This window comes from Sander vitreus, chromosome 12, assembly GCF_031162955.1.
Source record: "Sander vitreus isolate 19-12246 chromosome 12, sanVit1, whole genome shotgun sequence".
NCBI lineage: Eukaryota > Metazoa > Chordata > Actinopteri > Perciformes > Percidae > Sander > Sander vitreus.
This window is the reverse complement of record NC_135866.1, coordinates 28532847-28551046: the sequence shown is the minus strand read 5'-3', so window position 1 is coordinate 28551046 and position 18200 is coordinate 28532847. Positions and strand designations below refer to the sequence as shown.

The 18200-nt window shown below is 41.0% G+C and overlaps 7 non-coding genes across 7 annotated transcripts; all 7 read right to left on the bottom strand.

Annotated features, from left to right (window-relative positions):
* Positions 1–7789: 7789 nt before the first annotated feature.
* Positions 7790–7871, bottom strand: trnas-uga (transfer RNA serine (anticodon UGA)). The gene has a single exon. It is a non-coding gene; the product is annotated as a tRNA-Ser (tRNA).
* Positions 7872–11755: 3884 nt separating this feature from the next.
* Positions 11756–11839, bottom strand: trnas-cga (transfer RNA serine (anticodon CGA)). The gene has a single exon. It is a non-coding gene; the product is annotated as a tRNA-Ser (tRNA).
* A 328-nt stretch (positions 11840–12167) lies between these two features.
* On the bottom strand, positions 12168–12249 carry trnas-uga (transfer RNA serine (anticodon UGA)). Its single transcript has one exon. It is a non-coding gene; the product is annotated as a tRNA-Ser (tRNA).
* Positions 12250–12869: 620 nt separating this feature from the next.
* trnas-cga (transfer RNA serine (anticodon CGA)) lies at positions 12870–12951 on the bottom strand. Its single transcript has one exon. It is a non-coding gene; the product is annotated as a tRNA-Ser (tRNA).
* A 424-nt stretch (positions 12952–13375) lies between these two features.
* On the bottom strand, positions 13376–13457 carry trnas-cga (transfer RNA serine (anticodon CGA)). The gene has a single exon. It is a non-coding gene; the product is annotated as a tRNA-Ser (tRNA).
* Positions 13458–14419: 962 nt separating this feature from the next.
* trnas-cga (transfer RNA serine (anticodon CGA)) lies at positions 14420–14501 on the bottom strand. Its single transcript has one exon. It is a non-coding gene; the product is annotated as a tRNA-Ser (tRNA).
* Positions 14502–15143: 642 nt separating this feature from the next.
* trnas-cga (transfer RNA serine (anticodon CGA)) lies at positions 15144–15225 on the bottom strand. The gene has a single exon. It is a non-coding gene; the product is annotated as a tRNA-Ser (tRNA).
* Positions 15226–18200: the final 2975 nt, after the last annotated feature.

Genomic DNA, 18200 nt, shown 5'->3' with positions numbered 1-18200 from the left:
TGACACAATTATACTTTGTGTTTTGGAGGCAGAAACGATTTATCCTCCTGCTATGATATTGTCAAATCATAGCAGGAGTTATTTCAAGACACTTTAGAGATAGCGTAGGTCTAGACCACACTCTATAATTTACAAAGACCCAACAATTCCCCCCCCCCAAGAGCAAACATGTGCATGTGCAACAGTGGTGAGGAAAAACTTCCTTTTTACAAAGGTCTCTTTTGTGTCTTTAGAGACTTTATTTTTGCAGTTCACGGCATGTTTTTTTATTACATTCTAGTATATTATTCTTATGTTGGCTTACAGTTTTGTTGTGATATTTGCTTTGATTTTTATATAATTCTAATTACGTTACATTCATTTAGCTGATGCTTGTTCAAAGAAACATACAATGAAAGCATTCAGGAAGAACTGAATGTCATCTAACTACAGTTCTTATCTGGCGTGCGAGTTAAAGATCACTGCGGTCCTTTTTTTTTATAGTTTCTCAAGTGTGTTTAAAGTGACACAATTATACTTTTGTGGGGTTTTTTTGGAGGCAGAAAATGACCTTGTTGTTTGCGTTTAACCTAAGTTTTCAGAGCTAAATAATCAGTTGTGAGGTTAGACTGAATCCCAGAGGGAAAGAGTTAAAAATGTTCTATTTAATCATTAAATCTTTGGCATTTGGGTTTGCTCTTTTAGTTGTGGGGGAACACCAGATATAACTTTTGCTGCGGCCACCGAGGCTGAACTCTGAATCAAAACTGCAAGTCATAGATCCTAATCATATTCATTGCAATCAAACCCAGCAGGTTAAATCAAGTCTATTTACATAGCCCCAACTTAGAGATGCATGGTGTCGAAGGTGGATCAGGTAGCTGCTATATAACCCTTTAATCCTCAAAACATTTAGAAAAAGAAACTCTTTTCGTAAAATGTGCAGGGACATTTCCTGCATGAGCTTATGTGTGAATGGGAGCAGGGATCAATTTGCTGGAAATCTGTCCCACCAAATTTTTCCACCTCAGGACCTAGTAAAGATACCGACGCCCTGGTGGCGCTAAAAAGAAGTTAGAGGATTGCCAACGTCATTAGGATTCATCCTGAGGGGAACATGAATGTACAAAATGTCATGGCGATTGATCCATGCCATGATAAATAAAGTTAAAAGTTCTCTGATTCCAGCTTCCTGAATGTGAATATTGTTCTAGTTTCTTCTCTCCTCTGTGACAGTAAACTGAATATCTTTGAGTTGTGGACAAAACAAGACATTTGAGGACGTCGTCTTGGGCTTTTGGGAAACACTGATCCACATTTTTCACCATTTTCTGAGCCCAAACAATCACAGACGTACATTTATTTATTTATTTTAGGGGGGGGGGGGGGGCAGGGGAAATGTGTGATGTTTTAAATATGCAGACATTTTTGAACAATACAGGAAAATAATAATTTCCTTCTACATAAATACTAGGTGCCAGACCTTCCACACAGCATTCCTGGATGGGAGAAAAACGTCCTCTGGTTTATTGGCATTTCTTTAAACCAATCACAATCGTCATGGGTGGTGCTAAGCGCCAGACGGAGCCACGGTGCCGCTGCAAAATAGCCTCGGGAAGGAACTTGTTTTGGTGGAACATTTACGTTCAAAGGTTGTTTTAGTCGTGCAACAGAAAACTCAGATTGGACAGATTGTCTAGCTAGCTGTCTGGATTTACCCTGCAGAGATCTGAGGAGCAGTTAACCATAGTCCTCACAAATCCACCAGAGTTTAGAACGCCAACGCTAAGAAAGAGGAAGGTAACGGACATCCGGCTGAAATTAGTAAAATCCGGTGGAATTTCCGTCGGCAACGAAGCAATCCCGGTAGTTGAACTTTGTGGATATAGAATACATCAATACTGACATTTGCACCATAAAGTGATGAAGAAAAGGCACAAATTGTTGCATAAAAATGAAAATATCTCTGACGCTCAAAATGTAAATGTAAAGGGACGACCCCCCAGAGCCCCCGGTTATAATGTGCCCCCCCCCCAACATTAAAACAAAACCTACGCCCTTGAAGCACCTGATCTATTCATCCTGAAAATGACCAACAGATTAATCGACGATGAAAGTAGTCGTTAGCTGTGTGAAAGTGTGAATATTGTGTGCGTGTATTTGGTCTCCTGCGTGACTTCTTGTGCGTTCCATGAAACAGAATGTCAGTGTCTTATGAAGCTGAAACCGCTGTACATTTCCCCCTCTGTTTACTCTGTATCATGTATGTGTGTGAATGCAATGTCTCAGCATGAGCCCTGGTAATCATAATTACAGTCGTCTGGGCAACAGGTCATCCTTTTAGGATTAAACTGGCATTGTTCTCCACATGCTAATCCGCAGTAAACGCTGCAGATTACTCCGTGATGGCTTTTGTATTACGTCCAATGGTTAGTCAAAGTGCGCTAAGCCTATTCCACTTACATTGATGACCCATTGGCCTTTTTTGTACATCAGCGCTGGAGTGACTATTTTAGGGCCAGAATGCACTCAGCTAAAGCGTCCAACAATCAGCAGTACTTTAATGCCAGCTGCCTCAACAGAAGGTGGCATCTTTTAACTCAAATGGCAGAGGTCTCTGTTTACAAAAGAGAATACACAGCAGCGGGAAACTCATGTTGTGTGATTGTTACACTCCCTCTTCGTCCAACAGTTATTCAACAATGTTTGAAGTTTCTCTACGTGAATCCCAACTCTCTGATTTGACATCCCCTGGCTCCTCGCTTGAACCGGAAGTCATTCTGGCCCTCCTTCTTGAAGGCTGTCGCAAAGCTCTTATTCTGCCCCCGAGGAGCGAGGATTGAGATGGGATCTCCGTGAAGCAAGAGATGCATCTCACTTCCGTTAAATTGCATCCACGTTTCCTTCACTTGCTTCCCTTCCTCACGTCTTACTCTGTCCCACCGATGAATCACGGGAGAGACGCAAGGAAATCATGTGAGGAGAAAGGAAACACGGAAATGTGTTTTCAGTTTTCCCTGACTTCTGAGTGCTATGTCTTCGGCTATGTTGACATTTAAATTGAGCGATTCACAGAGAAAGATACAGGTCATTTGAACTTAAGTAGCACACACCCCATGTCCATCACTGGGTTGGCTTACTTCATTGTTTTGGAAAAGCTCTGAAACACCAAGCTGGCGTCTTAAGATTTGTACATATTATAGCCAAGATCGAGCATCACTAAATGAAAGGCGGACCGCAGTCCGGGCCCATGCTAAGTGACGGTTCTATCTGAACCTGTGACTAACTTCTGATAAATGAATAACAATGAATAATCTTCACACACAGAGCATTGTTTTTTATCTGACGGTCACAGTTAATCCAGTTAGCACAGTAATAGCTCCACTCAATTGAGCCAATCAAATCGATTGTTTACCGTGCGTAGACAGCTAGAGAGAACAGAGTAAGAGAGATGACAGCATGGAGAGAGACTGACCCGCTACTTTCTGGCTACAGACTGTGTCGGAGACTGTTTTTCTCTGCTTGGTCTAACCAAAAACTACACACCTTGACAATGATTGGATCAACGTACAGCTGTCAGAGTCAGCTTTCTCCACCGTGAACATTATTAAAACTAAGTACCGATCCAAGTAGAAGTCCTTTTGTATCTTTGTACAAATCCAGGGCTATCCGTTTCCCCCTGCTTCCCGTCTTTATGCTCAGCTAAGCTACCATGTCCTGACTCCATAACATTCTTAATAAACTATATTTTAAGTAGCAAGACACTAAACTAAACATGTAAAGTATGTAAAGTTTTCTAGTTGTCTACGTTAAATATAACCGTTGCTTGAAATAAAGTCATAGAAGTGTGTCTGCTGCTTAGGAAATGGAAAACAAAACTAAAATTGTATAGATAAAAAGAGTGAGCAATATTATTTGACCAACTAAACTCTCTCTCTCTGTTAGGAATTAATGGACAAAGTCCATTGAGTACATAATGAAATGATTTTGTTAATAAGGATTAATCTCTTTGTACAGATGACAATATGAAGTTGTTGTCAGCTGACAGGATGAAGTTGTTGCCATTTGGGCGTAAAATCCCCTTCTGCGTGGCTTTTCAGTCTAAATTTAACAGTCATTAACTGGTATTTGTTGGCTGTAAAATCCAGTCGGAGAAAACATTTGATTGTCCCGCTTTCAGTGCGGCTTACGATTCTCCAACATGGAACAAACATCTGCTCTCTGTGACAGGCCTGTCAGTGTTTTTTTCTGATGACACGTCACGCGTTTGGACATATCTGTATATTGGATGCAAGTGAGCTTCATCGTGCAGTCAAACTCAGTGGGGCATGTCAGTGTGCAATTTCACTGATGGATTCTGCAATCTCCACACTTCTCTGGGGCTCTGGCTTCATGGAAACATTAGCAATATGGTTTGTATGCCCATTTAACTTAATTGCAGGGATGCTGAGCGGGTAAAGTGCAACACTAACTCTGCAAGGGTTAGAGGTCCCATTTCTTCTGCAGCTCAGTGTGAGGGGAACTCTTGCTGCCAGGGTTTGTGTTTTGATCCCCACTCGGGCTGAATATGCTACATAACGTTACATTAAAACGGGAAAATCTGTGAACTTTCTACATCGTATTTGAATAATTTTTCTTCCTTTTTTTTGTTTCTCCTGTCCATCTCTGTTATGAACTTTACTGGAAACAGAAATACCTCAAAATATGAAAACTGAATGAGACACTAAATCCTCTACCGCATTTGCTGACTTTCTGACTTCCCATCTGTGTGTTCAAGCGTTTATCAAATCCACAGCTTTAATTAGTTGTTTTCAGTTGTATCCACTCTGAAAACAACTAATTAGTTTTAGAGTGTAGTATGAGTTATCACGACTAAGGACACACTGTTTTTCAGGAAGAAGTCTTTTTCCAGGAAACGTAAGTGCCCAAGTCAAAGGATCTTTCACATTTTGAAGCGAAACCACACTCTGAGCCATTGGCAAATAAGCAGCTTTACTCAGAGGTGTAGTAGTGTTTGTATGCCGGTACAAGGCGTGTATACCCTCCTATGGGCAGGGAGATGTACTGTATGTATGATATGTATCAGTGGTCATCTTGCAACGTGAGGCTACAGGCAACCATGTTACGGCCTTTTAGGCAATCTGTGATGTACACACCACAGACTTTTGTTCCCTGACTGTAGCCTCTAAAACAGGACTTCAAAGGCAAAATATGGACCGTCGTAAAACAGCACCATGTTTGGAGGGAAGAGCTATTTGAAGGACAGTAGTCATGTTTCCATCTAATTGTCAAGCGGATTTTAAGCAAACTTTTAAAATGTCGCAAAAAAGAAAACAAATGAGAAAACGCAATTAGAAGCATTTCCATCAACTGGTTTAGAGCGAATAAACTAGACTACGCAAAGCGTAGTTTCGTCACAAGTTGACGTTATGCATGGTTGTAGATTGCAAACCGGCTTGCTAAATCAAAGTTTAGAAGAGAAGTTCTTTGGCTAAATGGAGAGAGGTAGCATTGTAGAAGTTGACCACCTGTGCAGAATACAGGCTTGTGGCAGAGACATTTGGTGTCAGCGAGACAATGTACACCGCGGTGTGCAGGGCCATATGATATGATTCAAGCTGTTGAACCAGTTCGTCAATTTACCCGACGTGGCTGAGGCACAGGCTATAGAGCCCCGCAACTCCACTACGCAGCTTGTGCCACAAGTGTACGCCGCACTGGATGGGACCCGTATCCCGATCCTTCCCCCATCCGATGGATATCGGGACTATAGTCATGTGAGTGAGTCATGTTCGCTACATCACCACTTATTCGGCAAAGCTGTTTCCATCTCCCATTTTGCGCATTAACTCTATTTTTGGAAAAGGCAAAAAACGCCTCAAGCGAGCGTAAAAACTTTTTTGTGAATTTGAGGACGTTTTTTCGAATTTTGCCGTTTCCACCAACATTTTCTAATGTGATACTTCAAAACGCGCATAAAAATACATTGATGGAAACATGACTAGTGACACGGGTGAATTTGGGCTCAAACGCAGGCAATCAAGGCAGACAGGTACAGTTCAAAGAGTTATTGACAAAGTGGAGATCTCACTCCATGGGAAGCAAGTCCAAACAGAAGTGACTGAGAATCCACAGGTAAAATCTTAATCTGTAAAGTGACTTGAAAAGTAAAAATGTCATGGTGGTAAAAAAATAAAATAAGTCCCTACTATTGAGAAGTGAAAAAAAAGTGGCATGAAACGGAAATACACGATTGAAGTACAAGTATGTCAACTTTGTACTCAAGTCCAGTATTTGAGTAACGGGACTGTGTTTTTTTGTGAGTGAAAACTTTTAAATGATTGTTGAAAGCCACAGTCTACCCACCTACCAAGACACCACTGGCTTAACTGGAGCAGTAAGGGATATAGGGCCTTGCTCAAGGGCACTTTAGTGTTAGTAATAAGGGAGGGAGGGGTAAGTGCTAGAGTCCGACCGGTAAAGGATTTTTTAAGGCCGATATTGATACAAATATTTGGTGATTTAAAAATCCGATATTCAGATATATCGGTCAATATATTTTTTTAAAAATCCTGAAACGCGTAACAAAACATAAACAGATTTCCCTAACATTAGTTATCTGTAGTTATTTATGAGTCCTCACTAAAATAATATGATGATGCAGTTTAAAAAGAAACTTGTTTGTTTCATTGTCACACCAAAACAGAGGAACATCAAAATATATTAAAGTTCTGATAAAATAAAATGTATAAAAATACAAACTTAAGATCTGAAACTTAAAGGGTTAAACACGAGTGTTGCCAACAGGGACGTTGTAGAGCGCCCTCTGGAGGACAGACTATACAACGCCAACACTCAGAACAATGGTTGAAGGGGGTTTCATCTGTCTTTATTTTATTTTTTAAATATTCATTTATAGGCCATTATAAATGCCGATAGTTTGGAAAATGCCTAATATCGGCCGATAATATCATCCCGCCGATATATCAGTCGGGCTCTAGTAAGTGCTACTCTTTCATTCTTCATTTTTTATATTTTGAGCAGTGACTTTCCACAACCTGCTTAAACAAAACAAAAAATCTGAAAACATGATTATCTCTATTTTGTAAATGTATTTCCACCCAGTCAGTCTGAGATGTATTAGGGAAATTGCAGTAAATTCTATTTAATGGTCCTCTCATTACATTTGATTGTCCTATCACAGTGAGCGATACGAATATTACACACACACACACACACACACACACGCACACACTCTGATGCGTTATGCTGTGAAAGTCAGTGGGTGCATTCTCAAACAAGCTTTAATAAAATAGGAATGCATTTACTTAAGTTGTCCTTCTCAGCTCACAGGGTAAATAATGATTTTGAGAGGGAAAACAATGCTTGGCTGAAATGGAGAGAGAAAGAAAATTAATTTAACCGGTGTAATGTGTTCAAACGTTATGAATCAGCTGTTATATTGATGTTCTTCTTCTTTCCTTCAATAAAAACTATTTGCACAGAGATAAAAAAAAACTGTATGATTCAGTCACAAATAAATGAGTTTACATGAGACATAGCCAGCTGATCCTGGAGAACTGTGAAGCCCTGACAGAAGTGCTGTTGTAGTGGATTGCATTTCACAATCAATTTGTCCTCTTATCTTGTGTTTTGTTTCCCGAAAAGGACACAAAAGGTGTGACCAAAGATGACTATTACAGTATATAAGGATATGACTTTGGTATTTTTTCTTGCATCATGAGTAGCTTAGAGTAGGCTAATTGTCATAAGTATTATTTTGAAATGATCTTTGATTAAAGATGTATAACGCTGTGAGCAGGGTTTGAACCTGCGTGGGGAAACCCCATTGGATTTCAAGTCCAACGCCTTAACCACTCGGCCATCACAGCTGCTAGAATCCCTCCCGCAAGTCAAAAAAATGTAGAAATATATTGATAAGTGTGGCTTTTAATGAATTTTAAGTGCTGCCAACTAGGGCATTTTTCAATCGTCTCTGGCCCATGAACATGGAAAAGAAGAACAGAACAATTTGGTTTAGGAAAAGAAGAATGGGACGGTTGGGTTTAAAAAACATGACACGCGGGACACGATCCCCGGTCAAAGTCCTGTGTTGTTTAGCCCAACCTCCTCTCTATGCAGATTTTCAGGCTTTCATACTACTCGCTACCGTAGTTGCTCCATGGTGCGTTATACACACACACACGCTGAAGGAAGCTTTTTTCGTCGTTTACAGCCACTGCCCAAACGTCCGTATTTTACAAGTTCGGAGTGAGAACGGGTTGAGTCTGAACCCGAACCCGTTCATGAGAAGGTCTTGATTATTGTGCACTTGACACTGAAACTGAAACTGAAACCTCTTCCTATTTAAATCTGCACACATTTTGATGCTAAGCTTCCAGTTTCTTTCACCAATGACTGCTGATTGTTTCTTTTCTTATTCAACAGTCCCCAATCAGGCTTTTGTGGCAGCAGATTGCAAACTTTGTAGCTTTACCCAGAACTTGATTTCCTAAACAAAATCTAAAAGAAAAAGGAAAAACAACAAGGACACATACAATCCACAATTAGTGACAAAATGAAACCCAATCTTTCAAACTGATAAAGTGACAGTAAAGCAGCAGGCGAGGGCATTACAAGTTGAAACGAGGCCATCGTCAGCAGTCGACAGCCTGCCATAGATTACTGCTGTCACTGTTATTATCTCTCACTGCAATTTCATTGCACATTGCCATATGTTTCAGGCAATATTTTCACCACTCATTTCCAAATAATGACAATCAGTCTGTTGATTTGAAAGCAATCATTAGTACATTTGTTGCTCGAGAGGGATTTGATAGTTTCTGCACTAAACTAGATTTAGATGTAAACTTAAAAAAAAGCTTCGTTCTCACTGCGCAGGAAATAAAATTATACTTGATATAGATCTGCAGTTAAATCAAAAACACTCAACAGCAACAATTAAATTAGACCATAAATAAATAAAAGCAGCATGCAAATGTTGTTAAATGAAGGAATTTTAAGCATTTCCAACAAGGGCATTTTTTTAATCGTCTCTGGCCCATGAACCCCAGGAGCATGTCTTCTTTTTTTAGGCAGATTCATTTCTAAACATTTAAGATTATTAAAGTCCCAAATCTGGAGGACTGGGAAGCCTTGCTTTTTGCTCTTATCTTGTGTATGTTCTGTCTTGATCAGGAAACAAAGGGCTTGACCAAAGATCCTGTAACAAGTACACATTGTTATGGTATTTTTAGTAGTAGTAGTTTTAAATATGTACAACGTTGTGAACAGGGTTTGAACCTGCGGGGGCAGACCCCATTATATTTCTAGTCCAACGCTTTAACCACGAATTGTTAGGAATTGTTAACAGAGGGTTAGGAATCGTTAGGAGAGCGTTAGGAGATTGTTAGGATGTGTTTGGCAGTCCTACAGCCGGCAAGTATGGGCAAAGGCCATCACAGCTTTTCAGAGCGCTGCTGGATGACAAGAACCACAAAATGTTGCCATTCCACCACAATCGCATCTTCTCATGTGGTTGCATGCAATGTTTTCATAAGCAGATACCCTGCATTTGGAAACATTTTAAAGTTTACTAGTTACTATTTTCCTTCGTGTCAATGTACATTTCCATTATGCTTCTCCAGCTTTCCAAGACAAACCTGTTATGCCCGAAGCGAGTGAAAAAAATCCTGACTTTACTGAATCAATTGTTGTCTAGACTCTGGTTTATGTCTACGTTAAGTTGTTTACATGAACCTTTGATTCCCTGCAGCTGCAGTTTCCTTGTTGCCTCGGATAAACAAATTAACCAACCAGCCTGAGATGCCCCATCAGCAGCTATAACCTGACTGATAAATGCAGGGGAAAGAAAGGAAGATCAAAATATTAACATAAACAGTGAGAAGGGCTGCTGTATAATTTTGTTTACAATAGGATATTCAAGTCAATTCAATTCAAATTCAAAGCAATTTTAACAATATTTCATTTCAGACATTTCTACATGTCCATGTTACACATTTCAAGCACCGAAGCAATTCGTACAACAAATCATAAGTTAAGGTTTGTTTTCAAAAGAAATGTGAAGACTTTCAAAAAGCCAATGTCAACGTTTCCGCTTTGACCCATGAACCCCAGGATCATTTTGTGTGTTTTTTCTTTAATAATAATAAAAAAAATATTTTTTTATGAAGATTAATTTTGAAACATTTGATATTATTATTAAAGTACCAAAACTAGAGGACTGTGAAGCCTTGCTAGAGATGCTGTTGTAATGGAATGCATTGTACAAACACTTTTTGCTCATATCCTGTGTATTTTGATGTGACCAAAGGTGCCCTTCAAATGCAAGGGGGTAAGCGAGCATCCAGAAAGTGTACCTCCTATGGGGAGATTGTAGGCTAACAAGCCATCACCTTTCGTTAGCATTCCATTGACTGCCATTCATTTTGGCGTCACTTTGACAGCGAATAACTTTACATCTGAAGCGTTTAAAGACTATTTGTCCATTGTTTATTTCTAAAGAAACACGACAATGTATAAAAGGCTCCATTACCTTGTATCTCACGTTATGGCTCCGTAGCAGGCATTTTTGTAAAAATAGGTTAACGATTGTGTCATAACCACACGACTTTCTGTCGCTTAGTAGATGAATTACCGTCAGGAGAAGCTTGCAGGCAGTTTCGACTTAGATTAGCTGTTTAAGTTGAATTACTAATGTTAACTAGCATTTTAGTTAGCAATAATTAGCCTGTGCCTATGTTATCTCCTTACATATACCTACGCTCTTTGTCAATGCAAGATTCGGAATGATTGAGATTTCTCTTGGCACAGCTACCAGGAGACTTACAGGTTGCTCATGTCACATCTACGTCATCAAGCTCAGTTTGAGGCTGCGCAGTACACTGAGCCATCACTGGAAAAGGGACTTCACTAGTCTCCGTCGAAGTATGTGGTGCCGCTGTGTCCATTCTTTTTCTGTCTATGTTCAAATGAGGGTATTTTTTGTTTCATCATGCATGAGCAGCTGTTAGTAAGCTATTTTTCAGTAGTATTAGTTTGCAATGATCTTCAATTACAGAAGTACATCGCTGTGAGCAGGGTATGAACCATGAACCCATTAGATTTCAAGTTCAACGCCTTAACCGCTTGGCCATCACAGCTTGAAAGCAAGTTCTTGTTTTACACTCCAGAACCGCCGGGCCCTGACAGACTTTATTTCAGTGAATTCCAACAAAGGACAACAAGGAGCCCATCTCACAAGTACAGTTGACACCTTTAGATGATTTGACAAGAACTTTGTTCATAGCATACTGATTAGATCTAGAAGGAACCATGTTTAAGTGTATCAACTGTGTGGGGAGTCCCAGGTATTTAACCTCTAAAGGATAATTCGCACCTTGAGGGTCTTTTAACTTGAATGGGGCTTCTTAGTTCACCTGGCTGTCAAGTGTTAAGGTGCGAATGGTCAGTTCTGACTGCCTGATTGGGGAGTCCTAGGCATTTAACCTCTGAAGGATTGTTCACACCTTGAGTGGCTTTGAGGTTTAATTTGGGTCGTATTCAACTGGCTGTCAAGTGTTAAGGTGTGAATGGCTCTTAAATTGCCTGGGTGTGTCCAACTTATTTTCAAAGAAACAAAGATTGACCAGTCAGAAAATGCTCCTGTGAGGGTTCTGCTTAGTTTGATTGGATCTTTGGTGTAAAGATACTGGAACCATGCATTTTGGTAGATTCAATGTCTACAGAACCAATGGTGTTACAGTCATAACAAGAACTCTATGTGAGCAGGGTTCAAACCTGCGCAGGGAAACCCCATTGGATTTCGAGTCCAACGCCTTAACCTCTCGGCCATCGCAGAGAGGTTTTTTTTTATAGTTCAGAACCGCCGAGGCACGATAGACTTCACTATAGTGCACATCAACAACAGACAAGACGGAGGACATCTCTGATTTGACAAGAACTTTGTTCATAGCATACTGATGCCCTTGATCTAGAAGGACCCACCTGGCTGTCATGTGACAAGGTGTGAATGGGTGTGGAATCAACAGCACCTTTAGATGATTTGACAAGAACTTTGTTCATAGCATACTGATGCCCTTGATTTGGCAAAGACCCACCTGGCTGTTATGTGACCAGGTGTGAATGGGTGTGGAATTAACAGCAATAACATAGTCACAGATAGAGTTCGCTGTGAGCAGGGTTTGAACCTGCGTGGGGAGACCCCATTGGATTTCAAGTCCAACGCCTTAACCACTCGGCCATCACAGCTTGAAACCAAGGTCTTGTTTTACACTCCAGAACCGCCGAGCCCTGACATACTTTATTTCAATGCATTCCAACAAAGGACGACAAGGAGCCCATCTCACAAGTACAGTTGACACCTTTAGATCATTTGACAAGAATTTTGTTCATAGCATACTGATGCCCTTGATCTGGAAGGACCCATGTTTAAGTGTATCAACTGCTGACTGATGGGGAGTCTAGGTATTTAACCTCTAAAGGATCGTTTGCACCTTGAGGGTCTTTGAGCTTAAATGTGGCTTGTTAGTTGACCTGGCTGTCATGTGACAAGGTGCGAATGGTCAGTTCTGACTGCCTGATTGGGAGTCCTAGGCATTTAACCTCTGAAGGATTGTTCACACCTTGAGTGGCTTTGAGGTTTAATTTGGGTCGTTATTCCAACTGGCTGTCAAGTGATAAGGTGTGAATGGCTCTTAAATTGCCTGGGTGTGTCCAACTTATTTTCAAAGAAACAAAGATTGACCAGTCATAAAATTACCCTCTGAGGATTCAGCTGGGTTTGATTGGATCTTTGGTGTAAAGATACTGGAACCATGCATTTTGGTAGATTCAATGTCTACAGAACCACAGTTGTTACAGTAAGAACTCGCTGTGAGCAGGGTTTGAACCTGCGCGGGGATACCCCATTGGATTTCGAGTCCAACGCCTTAACCTCTCGGCCATCGCAGCTGCAAAACAAGGTTTTTTTATAGTTCAGAACCGCCAAGGCACGACAGACTAAACTATAGTGCACACCAACAACAGACAAGATGGAGGACATCTCACAAGTACAGTTGACACCTTTAGATGATTTGACAAGAACTTTGTTCATAGCATACTGATGCCCTTGATCTAGAAGGACCCACCTGGCTGTCATGTGACAAGGTGTGAATGGGTGTGGAATCAACAGCACCTTGTTCTAGAAGGACCCACCTGGCTGTCATGTGACAATGTGTGAATGGGTGTGGAATCAACAGCACCTTTAGATGATTTGACAAGAACTTTGTTCATAGCATACTGATGCCCTTGATCTAGAAGGACCCACCTGGCTGTTATGTGACCAGGTGTGAATGGGTGTGGAATTAACAGCAATAACATAGTCACAGATAGAGTTCGCTGTGAGCAGGGTTTGAACCTGCGCGGGGATACCCCATTGGATTTCGAGTCCAACGCCTTAACCACTCGGCCATCACAGCTGCTAAACTAGGTTTTTTTTACAGTTCAGAACCGCCGAGGCACGACAGACTTAACTATAGTGCATACCAACAACAGACAAGAAGGAGCCCATCTCACAAGTACAATTGACACCTTTAGATGATTTGACAAGAACTTTGTTCATAGCATACTGATGCCCTTGATCTGGAAGGACCCATGTTTAAGTGTATCAACTGCTGACTGATGGGGAGTCTAGGTATTTAACCTCTAAAGGATCGTTTGCACCTTGAGGGTCTTTGAGCTTAAATGTGGCTTGTTAGTTGACCTGGCTGTCATGTGACAAGGTGCGAATGGTCAGTTCTGACTGACTGATTGGGAGTCCTAGGCATTTAACCTCTGAAGGATTGTTCACACCTTGAGGGGCTTTGAGGTATAATTTGGGTCGTTATTCCAACTGGCTGTCAAGTGATAAGGTGTGAATGGCTCTTAAATTGCCTGCGTGTGTGCGTACTGATTCCCTTGATCTAGAACGCTCCATGTTTAAGTGTATCAACTGCTGACTGACGGGGAGTCCCAGGTATTTAACCTCTGAAGGATCGTTCGCACCTTGAGGGTCTTTAAAGTTAAATGGGGCTCGTTAGTTCACCTAGCTGTCATGTGACAAGTCATGTGTCATGTGACAAGGTGTGAATGGGTGTGGCATCAACATAAATAGCATTGTTTCGAGTCCAACGCCTTAACCTCTCGGCCATCACAGCTGCAAAACGAGTTTTTTTTATAGTTCAGAACCGCCGAGGCACGACAGACTTATCTATAGTGCATACCAACAACAGACAAGAAGGAGGCCATCTCACAAGTACAGTTGACACCTTTAGATGATTTGACATGAACTTTGTTCATAGCACACTGATGCCCTAGATCTGGAAGGGCTCACTTGGCTGTCATCTGACCAGGTGTGAATAGGTGTGGAATTAACAGCAATAACATAGTCACAGATAGAGTTCGCTGTGAGCAGGGTTTGAACCTGCGCGGGGATACCCCATTGGATTTCGAGTCCAACGCCTTAACCTCTCGGCCATCACAGCTGCTAAACTAGGTTTTTTTTACAGTTCAGAACCGCCGAGGCACGACAGACTTAACTATAGTGCATACCAACAACAGACAAGAAGGAGCCCATCTCACAAGTACAATTGACATCTTTAGATCATTTGACAAGAATTTTGTTCATAGCGTACTGATGCCCTTGATCTAGAACGCTCCATGTTTAAGTGTATCAACTGCTGACTGATGGGGAGTCCCAGATATTTAACCTCTGAAGGATCGTTTGCACCTTGAGGGTCTTTAAAGTTAAATTGGGCTCGTTAGTTCACCTAGCTGTCATGTGACAAGTCATGTGTCATGTGACAAGGTGTGAATGGGTGTGGCATCAACATAAATAGCATTGTTTCGAGTCCAACGCCTTAACCTCTCGGCCATCACAGCTGCAAAACGAGTTTTTTTTATAGTTCAGAACCGCCGAGGCACGACAGACTTATCTATAGTGCATACCAACAACAGACAAGAAGGAGGCCATCTCACAAGTACAGTTGACACCTTTAGATGATTTGACATGAACTTCGTTCATAGCACACTGATGCCCTTGATCTGGAAGGGCTCACTTGGCTGTCATCTGACCAGGTGTGAATGGGTGTGGAATTAACAGCAATAACATAGCCACAGATAGAGTTCGCTGTGAGCAGGGTTTGAACCTGCGCGGGGATACCCCATTGGATTTCGAATCCAACGCCTTAACCTCTCGGCCATCACAGCTGCTAAACTAGCTTTTTTCACAGTTCAGAACCGCCGAGGTATGATAGATTTAACTATAGTGCATACCAACAACAGACAAGAAGGAGGCCATCTCACAAGTACAGTTGACACCTTTAGATGATTTGACAAGAACTTTGTTCATAGCATACTGATGCCCTTGATCTGGAAGGAACCATGTTTAAGTGTATCAATTGCTGACTGATGGGGAGTCCCAGGCATTTAACCTCTGAAGGATTGTTCACACCTTGAGCGGCTTTAAGGTTTAATTTGGGTGGTTAGTCCAACTGGCTGTCAAGTCATAAGGTGTGATGGCTCTTAAATTGCCTGTTTGTGTCAATTTATTTTCAATGAAACAAAGGAGCAAAGATTGACCAGTCATAAAATGATCCTGTGAGGATTCGATGTCTACAGAAATAATGTTATATTCATAAAACATTGTGATTAGAGTTTGAACTTGCACGGAGAAACCGCAGTGAATTGCAAGTCCAACGCCTTAAACTCTCGGCCATCACAGCTGCTAAGCAAGTTCTTGTTTTACGCTTTATAGAGGAGACACATCAGCCCGATAATCAGTCGTCGGACCATCTGGCGAGGTCGGTGACTTGAGTCTGTTCGGTGTGTCCCGTGCCGTCGGCCGTCCGAGGAGCCGTCGGTCTTCATTTGGGCCGACCCGACAGGTTCAGTCTGGAGACAGGGCAGTCGGGACTCGCCCTGAAATGGGGAGCGGATGAAGACAGATTCAGAAACTGCACTGCCTTTTTCTCGCTTAAAATCAACACGAAACACGTTTCGGTGAACTATTTCAGTACAATATGAGCTCGTATTCTGAACAAGCCGCCATGACAGTCTGGCTGTGAATTTCCGGAGAAAAAAGAACCACGTGACGCGTTTACAGGCCCTTAGCCCTGACAGACTCAACTATAGTGACAGACTCAACTATAGTGCATACTGTCCATTGAAGTCTTATTATTGGAAATTCCTGTTTTCTAAGGCCATATCTGTAAGGTAAAACACTTTAACAGCTTTCAAAGCAACAAGTAGTAAAGGAAACTTAATTAAATCTAATTAAATGAGAAAATAATAAACCAAACATCTAGTACTATATTACACGTATCAATCCTGATACCAAGGCTGTTGATAGAGAAATGATTCTAAAAAGTTTCCATATTTCTTTGCCCTTGAGGATAGAAGATTAATTACGCTTAGCAAATTAGCTTATCCACAGCTGTCAAACCACACACACACACACACACACACACACACACACACACACACACACACACACATACACACACACACACCGGACAGTGAGTGGGTGCTTCTCGCTTCCCCCCTGCCATGCCTAATTTCATTATTCTATTAAATAAGGTTCATTAACAGCGGCTGGATGGAGAAACTTTAATTCTAAGGTTTGATAAACACAAGCACCTTGGAATATGAAGTAATCTTCCTGTTCTAATTTTTTCTCTGATCTTTTGTCTCTAGTCTCTCTTATCCAGTACATCATAGTCTTTTGGTTCCAAGTGATTTTTCTGTCAAGTATTAATCAGCATTTTTGCTATCAGTAATGCCTTACCAGATTTATAACATGAGGGGAAGTAAAGTAAAAAAAATGTAGGTTTAAGCTGAAAAAATGTGAGCTTCTTCATTGTGTGCTTCAAGAAGAAAACTGTAATGGCTGAGTGGTTAAGTTATTCAGATTCACGATACTATTAGTATCACTTATTTAACACTTGAGTTGCAACTGATGCTTATTATAACTATTAAAAATAATAATTTTTACAGTCAATTCCATCCATGTAAACTAAATAAATGAATACATAACGACAACAATCAAAACATCAACATGCCAATGACAAAGTGCACAGATCAACGGGTTGTGTTTACTGTAATAGCCTGATAGCTAAAGGAATAAAAGAATTTGCATAATGACTTGTTTTCTGTGCAGGCACATAATAGCACCGTCTTAACGGCATAACTAAAAATTCACTAGAAAGTGCATGGTCAGGTTAAGTTATTATTTTTTTTCAGCTTTTCTAATCACTCATTTCTTCCACAGAGAGCTGAGGTCTTTCTGCTAGACTCAGTGAGCTTGGAGCAGACCTTAATAATGTTTTTCAGACAGTTTTTGTCCTTCACAGACAACCCATTAAATCAGCACACAAATGAAAAAGTTAAAAGACTCAAAGTTTGATAACAGAGTTTAGCTTCCTTAGCAAATTAATTATCTGCTGTCCCCGCTATACAGTCTGGACTTCACATCAGAAAGGATCTCCCTGCACAGGTTCACAGCGATGTTTGACTTTAACAGTTGTCATATCTATGCAGACCCTTTCAAACTCATTGCATTTAACTGTACTTATCCCTTCTTATCTGGCCTCAATAATCAGAATCAGAATCAACTTTAAAGGGCAAGTAAGTGTGTGCACGTACAAGGAATTGTACTCTGTTTTCTTGTTGTTTCAATGACGTGGAGTCAAATTACTTGTATGTGTACACACTTACTTGTCCATTATTGTTGCATAAAGAACAGATAAAAATGGAAAAGTACAGTTGAATTCAATGCTGTTTTCTGTACCTATAATGGATCGGTCTTGAAATAAAATCCTGAGTCCTCTTAATCAAAGACAAAGACAAGGCCGCGTAAAAATGAGGTTGATTCTGAGACGAGACCGAGACCTTCAAAAAGTGGTCTTGAAGACAAGACCAATATGAGTACTACAACACTGGGTGTTACATCCATCCATCCATCCATCTTTGTCCATTTATCCGGTATCGGGTCGCGGGGGTAGCAGCTCCAGCAGGGGACCCCAAACTTCCCTTTCCCGAGCCACATTAACCAGCTCCGACTGGGGGATCCCGAGGCCTTCCCAGGCCAGGTTGGAGATATAATCCCTCCACCTAGTCCTGGGTCCATAGGTCTTCATGACCATAGGTGAGGGTAGGAACGAAAACTGACCGGTAGATTGAGAGCT